Source organism: Convolutriloba macropyga, chromosome 7 (genome assembly GCF_964194025.1).
Source record: "Convolutriloba macropyga chromosome 7, txConMacr16.3, whole genome shotgun sequence".
In the NCBI taxonomy this organism is placed as follows: domain Eukaryota; kingdom Metazoa; phylum Xenacoelomorpha; order Acoela; family Convolutidae; genus Convolutriloba; species Convolutriloba macropyga.
Window position 1 is genome coordinate 28,679,841 of NC_134474.1, and position 9,295 is coordinate 28,689,135.

Here is a 9,295-nt window from a genome sequence, read left to right on the forward strand (position 1 = left end):
TTCCCATTTGCTTAAAAAAGACATCCGATGGATCATAGATAAGGTTTCCGGAGAAAAAAAATTTGGTTTTATTGGCTTCGGCACTTCACTGCTGCATTTTTTGTCGTTGTTTTTTATAATCATAGGACTTATTGCAATCTCTTATTGATGAAATATTGACAAAAAACATCCATGTCTTCGAATCGAGGCATAAGGTAGTGTATTGTATTTTTTTAGTTAAGTTGAAAGCTCTTGCATTTAACGGCTGTTGAAACTTTAAAAGTATTTTTTTTCGGACATTAATCAATCTCTAAAATCCTTCGTGAACTGTAAGTCAGTCTCAGTAATGCAGGGCCTCCATTTTTTTTACCGCAACTCTAAATGAATCTTGATAGTTGTTTTATCTTCTACTTATTTGTTTTATGTCTTCGACGCAGCGAGTTTTCAATTTTTAAAAAAAAAATGTTGGATATTTTTTGTAATTTTGGGTCACTTTGAAATTTTATCACATTATACTAATATTGATAGTTCTCAGTGGCTTAGAGAAGGTGTTCAGTGGGTCATAGATAACGTTCTCAGAGAAAAGTGTTTGGTTTTATTGGCTTCGACACTTTCTTGGACTTTTCTACTGAATTTTGCCTGCTTTTGCTGGTTTATGCCTGCTTTTGTTGTGGTTTTCATAATCATAAGACTTATTGTGATGTCCTATTGATGACACAAAAATGACAAACATCCTTATCGAGGCATAACTCTGCTTGTTTATTGACTTCCGTTGAGAGCCATTGAATTTAATGGCTGTTAACTCTTAAAAAAATCTTTTTTGGACAATTACCTTTATCAGACTTATTTTCATGACCTGTAAGTCAGTCTCAGTAATGACAGGACCCCGTTCCTTTTAACTGTAATTAAACTATTCTGGTAAGCGGTTCATCAGCTAAGTAATGGTTTTATGACTTCGATGCCATGAGTTTTCATAATTTCAAAAAAATGGGGTTGCTTTTGTAATTTTGGTTCCTTTTGAATTCTTATCTCCTTATCCTAAGATTGACAGCTCCCACTGGCTTATAGAAGACGTCCAAATGGATCATAGATAAAGTTTTCAGAGAAACTCTTCTGGTTTAAATGGCTTTGACACTTTCTGCGCGCACTTTTCTTCTGAATTTGTGGGTTTTGTTGCATGTGTTTGTTGTTGTTTTCATAATCATAATACTTATTGTGATGTTCTTTTAATGACTTATGATTGACAAACATCCTTGCCTTCTCATTGAGGTATAATTTAGCGTAATTTTTGTCTGCCGTTGAAAGCTATTGAATTTAACGTTTTTGATATAAGGGGTTTTCTCAGAACTTACGTGGTTTTATTATAGTGGTTCATACTTGTTGATTTTTTGAAATCATATTTTTAACATTAGAAGAAACCCATTGCTGCTAAAAATTGATATAAGGTTAGAAATTTTTTTTCCAACTTCGACTCTTTTCTCGCTCAAATTTTTTTGAATTTGCTTTTTTTTCCTTTTTTAAATTCTTCATGTCGTAAATTGTTGACTGGTCTCATAGGCTTCTAAATGAAGAATGAATGAATGATGTTGCTCAATTCACTCAATTTATGGCGAATAGTAATAAAGTTTGCGATATTGTTAGTTCTCAAAGATTTTCTTTTTACTTTTCAGTTTTTGTTTTTTTCGTAAACTTGTATTTTATTCTCATCATTGAGAGGTTCCATCCAATTTCTTGCAATTCAAAAGCTATTTTTTCACTGATGTCATGTCGTAACTCATGTTTTTTTGTTGAACAATATGCGTTTTTATAAATTTTTGTGGGTGGTCATCTTTTGTGTTTTTTTTCTCTTCTTTCAGAACATTCGCAGAAAAATTTTTGCTTTTGCTTATTTTGGTGTTTGTTTTTTTCTCGTAGTCTTTCTTTTGGCAGATCTTGTGAGCGGTGTAATGAGGCTTGGTATTATCCATTTCAATCAGTAGTTCGGTTTTGTAACGATTTTTTAAACTCAAACATCTATCTTTAATTATCTCATCATTAGGTTGACAATTAAGTCAAAACATGAGCTCGGGTCGGAACATCATGTGCGAACGCACATTAACGAGCATCCTTGTTTTATGTTTGCAATTAATTGATCTCAAACGAAGTTTGTAGAAATTGTGTTAGTATAATTGCAATTCAGCTTTTCCCTATTGTTGAAGTTTCTCAATGTATTCATTGGGCACTAGCAACTTTTTTCATTGATATTATGCAATTGTTATTTTCAAAAAAGTAAAGAAACTCCGCTTTTCAAGAGATCTAATTAATTTTTCTGGATTAGTAGTCACTGCTAGCACTTTTCACATGAGGTGCTCAGGAGGCGTGAAGTCACGGTGCATGTTCAGTTCGGGTAGCGTTGCTTGAGATATTCTCATAGGTCTTGACTTTTAAAGCTAGTTTTCTTTAGCTCCAGCTATCTAGGCAAAAGCTCGTGACTCAAGAGGGTTCTACTTCATTTCACCCCTATTCATTTAACCCCCTGTCATTTAACCCCGATTTATTCACCCCTCTATCATTTAACCCCGCTATCACTTCAACCCTCTATCATTTCATCCCACTAATTAGCAGTCGACATTAAAGGCATGTTTTGTCATAATTAAGTGGATAGATTAATCCCTCGTTCGGTTGTGATAGTTTCATATCAAGTCCCACGGGCCGCTGAGGCATGGCCATGGCCCGCGAGGCATGGCCAAATGATTTTATTGCTAATTTAATAATCCTTATTTTATAGGGATTAAAATTGGGGTGAAATGATAGTGGGGTTAAAAGATAGAGGGGTTAAATGATACAGGGGTGAATAAATCGGGGTTAAATGATAGGGGGTTAAATGAATACGGGTGAAAAAATGGGACACCCTCAAGAGCAATTCGACTTAAGTACATTGACTATTTCTAGTCACATTTAGGGGAGTTTTGAGCTACGTTCTTCCAAAGAATTGGAAGCAGTGGGCATCAGGGTCAGCCTTGGGTTTGATGTTTTGGGTGCTGCAATTGGTACTCCTTGTTTTGTATCAGCGTGTTGTCAGCAGCATCCCATAACTGATGGACAGCCTTGATCATCTTGATGACCCTCGTTGTCCACCTGGAATTCTTCGAAGCTGTCTCGGTTTCCCATATAAATTGTATTCCGTGCGCCGTAAATTTCTTAAAGAATCTAGAGATGTCTTGAGCAATTTTGATAAACTGCACAGAAATGCTTGGAAAACACTTATAATCTAGGGCAGGTTAGGAATCAGACATGTGTGCCAGTAAGCAAAATGAGCATGGCAATTGAATTGGACTCGCTAACGATCAATTAACGGCGGTACACATCGGCTTAGTTACTCAATTAGGTGCTCTAGTGGAGCATTTAATTGGAGAAAAACTCATGGGGAGCACTTTTAAAGGAGAGTGTAGAATGCCTAGATAACTTGCAAATTAGCCATTCTACTCAACACAGAATACAAAACTTTTTGATGAGGGCATTTATACCTAAGGGAATATGAAATATGCGTTCAATTTGTATACATAGCTTTTGAATTTTTAAGAGGCTTTTTATAATCAGTATGGAAGACCTTGAAACATGTTGCTTTCCCTTCTGATAACAGAGATTTTCAACGAGCTGGGTTTTTATCAGCGTATAGTCGGTTGACCTAAGCAGTCTCAGTGACCTTTATCGGAGGTACTGCAACAATTAAAACAATCAATCCACTGTTGCTGCAAGCAATCCACGCGATGCCCTTAAAAATTGAAGGACCGATTGTGACGGCCTGCAGAGGCTCAATCAAATCAGATTACAAGCTCACCCAATGAGATTGGAGTGTTATTCATAAGGGAGGACACCCATAGAACGGAGAAGCTGTCTCCACGAATACCATAAATCTTTGGTTTTGCCTGATGAGCGGGGGGCAGAACCAATTGTAACATAAGCCTCCAGATCTGGAATTAAAAACGGAAGAAATTTCGAAATATGAAGAGATAGGAGATGAAACTGTGCGAAAACAGAAAGAGGGTATGTGACAGAAATGAAAAAAAAACGTTCGTTTAATTTTTAAACTGGATTTCTTTGTATTGGTGATACCTGTTACTTGTTCTCTTCAAACCCAGTGTGAAATTCCGTGACCGAAGTGTACGGCGGCCACCAACCGCTCTAGCGACGTTAGTACTTAAACTATATGCACGAATTTAAGTTTCATTATTTTAATATCTATATAAGAAAACAAGGCGGCTCGGTAATGTGCGATCGCACATAAGGTTCCGACCCCGCTCATCCACAATTTTGGCATAACTATCTACCAAATGAGGAACAGATAGAAAAACACAAAAAATTCAAGTATTTTTCAAAAAAAAAAACTGGTGTATGATTGAAAAGACAGCCTCCAAAGCAAAAAACTCAATGGAATAAAAAATGATGCCTTAGATTGATGAAAAAAGCCGATACTAAGAAAGCGAGCGAAGACGAACGGCAAAAACAAACAAAAACAACAAACATTAATTACATCAAAAAATTTATGTCCTTTTTAAAAAACAAAACTTAATAACAAAGTCAAAATAGCGTCAGATGAAACTGAAAAAAAAAAACAAAAAACTTAGAATTCACCAGAAAAAAGTGGTTATTCACCAGTTTATAATAAAGCTTGGTAACGATTAGACAAAAAAGAACAGAAACTTTAAAGTTAGAAAATTCGCTGATTTTTTTTAAAAAAAACAAATAATTTCAAAGTAATGAAAACCATTAGGAATCAACTAAAATATCCCTTAGGTTTACAATTACCGATGCTTCTATATGGAATTAAGAACTCCTGGTATTCATTTTTTTTGCAATTGCAAAAAGAACAAAAAATAGACAACAAACTAAAAATCAATTTAAACTTGCCAAGAAAATGCTTTGGAAGCCGTAAAGCCATACTTTGGCCCCCAAAATATGTTTGATTGCATCTTCATCGAACACCGTTAAGGTATTGTGTGGCCGCTCAATATTGAAGATAAGCAACAATTAGAGAAAAAAATGCAAAATTATTTAATAGTTGTTTTTTTCGAAAAAAATTTATTTCCAAAGACGTGAAAGCCATTAATTACAAAATGAAAAATTTGAATAGGTTCGTCCATTCTTCCAAAGGTTGAGACCTGCAATTATCCACAATATGTCTTACGTCTACAAAAAGAACGTCCAATTTGACAAAAATCAAAAATTCATTTACTTTTTTTGTGAAAAACCAGTGTGGAAGCCAGTAAAATCATTACGAATTCCCTTAAAACATTAGATTTTGTGACACCAATCCCTTTAGACACCTTCATTTGACAAACATATAGTCATCTTTAACCTTTAATTGACGAGACCAGGTAACAAACAGACAATAAAAGGAACAAAATTGCGAGGTTGCAATGATTTTTTTTTAATTAGGAAAACAATTGTTTTCAAAGTCATGAAAGCCAATATCTATCTTCTAATATCAGAAAATCGGCACATCAAGTCTTCCAGGAAAAAACCAATCAAACTGGGTTATTGTACAGGAAATTAAATACGACTAAAACGACCAAGTAAAATCGACAGTTAAAGACAAATTTAAAAAATTCAATTAAATTCTTCGAGAAAGTAGTGTCGAAGCGGTAAAGAACCACAATCTATATCTTCAAGGAATTAAATACTATCAATTGTGCGTTATTTTGAACGCAAAAAATGTGATATATGAAATGACAAAAATGTGATAATTTGACAATACTAGAAAACATGAAAAATGGGCAAATACCTAAAAATTTAAAAAAAATTGTGAAATCTAGTAGTATCAAAGTCAGAACACAATAACTTAAGGCGTAAAACCGCATTAAAGACTAAATATGAATTCATCAGAATGAAGGAGCACTTTTTGATTGCTGACACTAAGCTACAAGTTGACCAAATTAAGAGAAAAATGGAGGCAAAGTTCAATAATCCATTTTTTTAATTAAAACTCAAACATTTTAAAAGTCGAAACGACACTAAGCTTTCGAGCAATCAACTATATAATTTATTTTTGAGCTAATTAGGAAGCCAATAGGACCTATCACAAGTGGGCTTTGATTTCAAATGTTCGGTATTTAATTAATATAAAAAACATCGAATTTTTATTATAAAAAAAACCGACTGATGACAATCCGAATTATTTTTGGATTGTAAGGGTCCAAGATTGGTACAGAACTAGTCTTAAGAATGCTGATTGTCCATTAGAAATATTTAATTTTTGGGAATGTCATTGATTTAGATATTTTGTTAGTTAAAAATTCGAAAATAAATGCTGCGTTTTTGATAATCAACGAATAAATTTAGCAAAAAACGGCAAAGTTTTATTTACAGAGCACTCTCTACGGAAGTTGAAGGGAAATTAGCCACTTTTTCAGTCTACAAAGATTGTGTTAGTTGTGTGTGGGTGTGACTTCCTGCAAATTTAATCAGAGTGGACTAAAGAAACTTATTTCGTGCTGTTTTTGATGAAAAAGTCTGAATTTTGTGAAATATTTGGCCGGAATTTGTGACAAAAAATTCTTTGAAAATATCCGACAATATATTTTGTCTTTAAACGTGAAATCAACAACATTTTTTTGAAAAATTTCATTAAATTTTATCAAAATTGGCGAAATTTTATTGAGAAATTCCGAAAAAAGTGAATGAAATCAACGGAATTCACTCTATTTTCTCGAAATTTTAAACCTCGATATCTCCCTGTCAAAAACGAAAATCAAAAAAATCTTTTTAATTCCATATTCTACGCTGGACAAGCTTTCTAATGATACCAGTCTCAACTCTCTACGATGAATATATCGATCGGCCAAAATTGACTGAACAAAAAAAACACCATTTGAGCATATAGTTCCTCCCCCCCTCAAGAGGGGTCGGATCAATTAAAAGCGATTAAGTCATTGAAATGTGGGCAACATTTCAGTGATCCAAAAACTGTGATCTGAATTCTATTTGAACAGAAATCCGTACCGTTTGAATCCGAAACTCGTTTACTGAGCTACGGAAATCTATGAACGATCCTCCGAGTTTGGAGGATAACTTTTTTACCGTGAAGTGACCGTTCATTGAAACTTAGCCCATTTCGGTGGAGCACGGTCTTCTTATGAAAGTCATTTTTTGTCGAAGATGGTACTTTCATGAGTCTAAAACGAAACTAGCAGTTTTCGCCAATGCCAAGGTTACTTAGAATGAATCCTGGAGGCTTTCCATTCCCAATTGCCTGAAGTTTGATTTTGAGCTCTCAGGGGTTTTGGCAGAACAATGCAGTGCTAAAAATTGGAAAAGTTACTTTGGAGCAAAAAATTTTTGGTGCTGCGAAGCTCTAAGCTGAGCGTAATTAATGTTGAACTGTTATTCTGTATTTTTGGGATAACTAAAAACTTAATTGTTTCTAAGTTTAGGATAACTAAAACGCAATTGTTTCAGATCGCTTCTAATATCTGCTAACCTTTGTGTAACAATTTCTTGTCTATAATCGGTCAAATTTGAGGAGTGCTGTAGAATCGTGCTGTAGAAATGAAAAGCGTCAGGTTTCTGGTGTGCGTTTTTGCGGACTAAAATTAGAATAAAATTTTTGCCAGATGAGAACGTTTTGCCAAAATGAGAATCAAACGTTTTCGTGGTAATAAAAATTCACAATTTCAAGACAAAAAAATGAATTTTTGGTTTTCGTAGGAAGCTGTTTATAACTTTTTAATTGTGTACTTGAAACTGTTTGAGGTGTTCATTAACTAGAGTGGCTGATAAATTATTTTAAACACTACAAATAATGTGTTATTGGGTCTGTGAAGGAACCAAGTTTATTTATATTTCTTATTTCTAGTGTTTGATCTCATTTCAGTAATTATTTATCGATAACGGTTTCCCATTTTAACCACAATTCGTAAATTAATGCCGCGAATGTGACCCTATGTATTAATTTATGCCTCTTTCCATACTACGACTCCAATACCTTGTCCTATATGCTGATGCAATTGATAATCCAATTTGGGAAGATTAGAAAACCGAAATGTTCAATAGAGATGTTCTTGCTTTCCTCAGTAAGCAAGGCGTGTTCACTAGAACATAAACATTTCTGGCAAATCCTATGTCAAAAGGACGATAACTTTGGTAGGCGGAAATGATAAACCCGAGATTTTTTTTGTCACATATATTTAACTTGAAAGAAAAGCTTGGCGACATAGTAACATGAAACTATCTCCCCTGGTGGATGGTGTGCACTGGCCTCCGTTACCTCATTAATCAACCTACACTGGTTAGGGTCTTTCTGGACGCGTTGCACAATAAACCCCTTTCCTCAGCTTGCCTGAAAACATCCACTGATTGGTGACAGCATTAAATGTATATAAAACAAACTATTAAAGCAAGCCTTAAGCAAAAACAATAAATAACAGCCTCATGCAAACATAAAAATGAAATAATAAAAAATAAATAAAAATAAATGAAAAATAAAATAATTTGTGAAAAGTCACTTAAAATGCAAAGACCGCAGAATGTCAAACAAAACAGTGTCCACTGTAACTACAAAAGTCTCCAAATGAAAGCAATTAAATGGCCCTAACTAGGAACCTTTGCGAACAACAATGTTCTAACGAAGACGAACCTCATGGTCGCTATGATCGCAAAATGATGATTTTAACAATGTCTGAAACAAAATTGACAATGCAACTAAGTAGCCAAGAGCTGAAGATTATGCACAAAAGTTTTAACATACTGCAATAAAAAAACCAAGTCCTAAAGATGTCAATTCGAAGTGACTTCGAATTGACATCTTTAGGCACATCGTCAAATGGGAATAAGAAACAGTGCAGCTTGTTGTAATTTCTGAGGCTGCAGCAAACAATAATGCACCAACGAGGCAGACACATCAACGCATTTTTAAGGACACATTTTTCGGACTCCAATGACTTTGAGCAAGCATCACGTCAAAGCAAGACAAAAGTACACAATCTGTAAACTACAAAAGAGGACAACACAGAGATTTCGTAACAGTCTTGTGTCCTAATGCAACAAAAATTTTGCAGGGCAAACAGTCAGATTTCGTGCGCATCTATATCAAAGAGACAGATTGTAGATATATACCCGCAAAACAAAAGTTTTCAGACATCTAAGCCCATTTCAGTGCTTGACGACAATGCTTCCGCCAACAGAACCATATACTTCCATGTGCAACGGAATTGGCATCAGCATATGAGATCGATGACTTATCACAAGTAGAACTACAAAAAACAATTTCTGAAGAAAATTAACAATACAGACAGAGCAGAGAAATCTCGCAAGATCCATTCTATCGCAGTTCCAACAT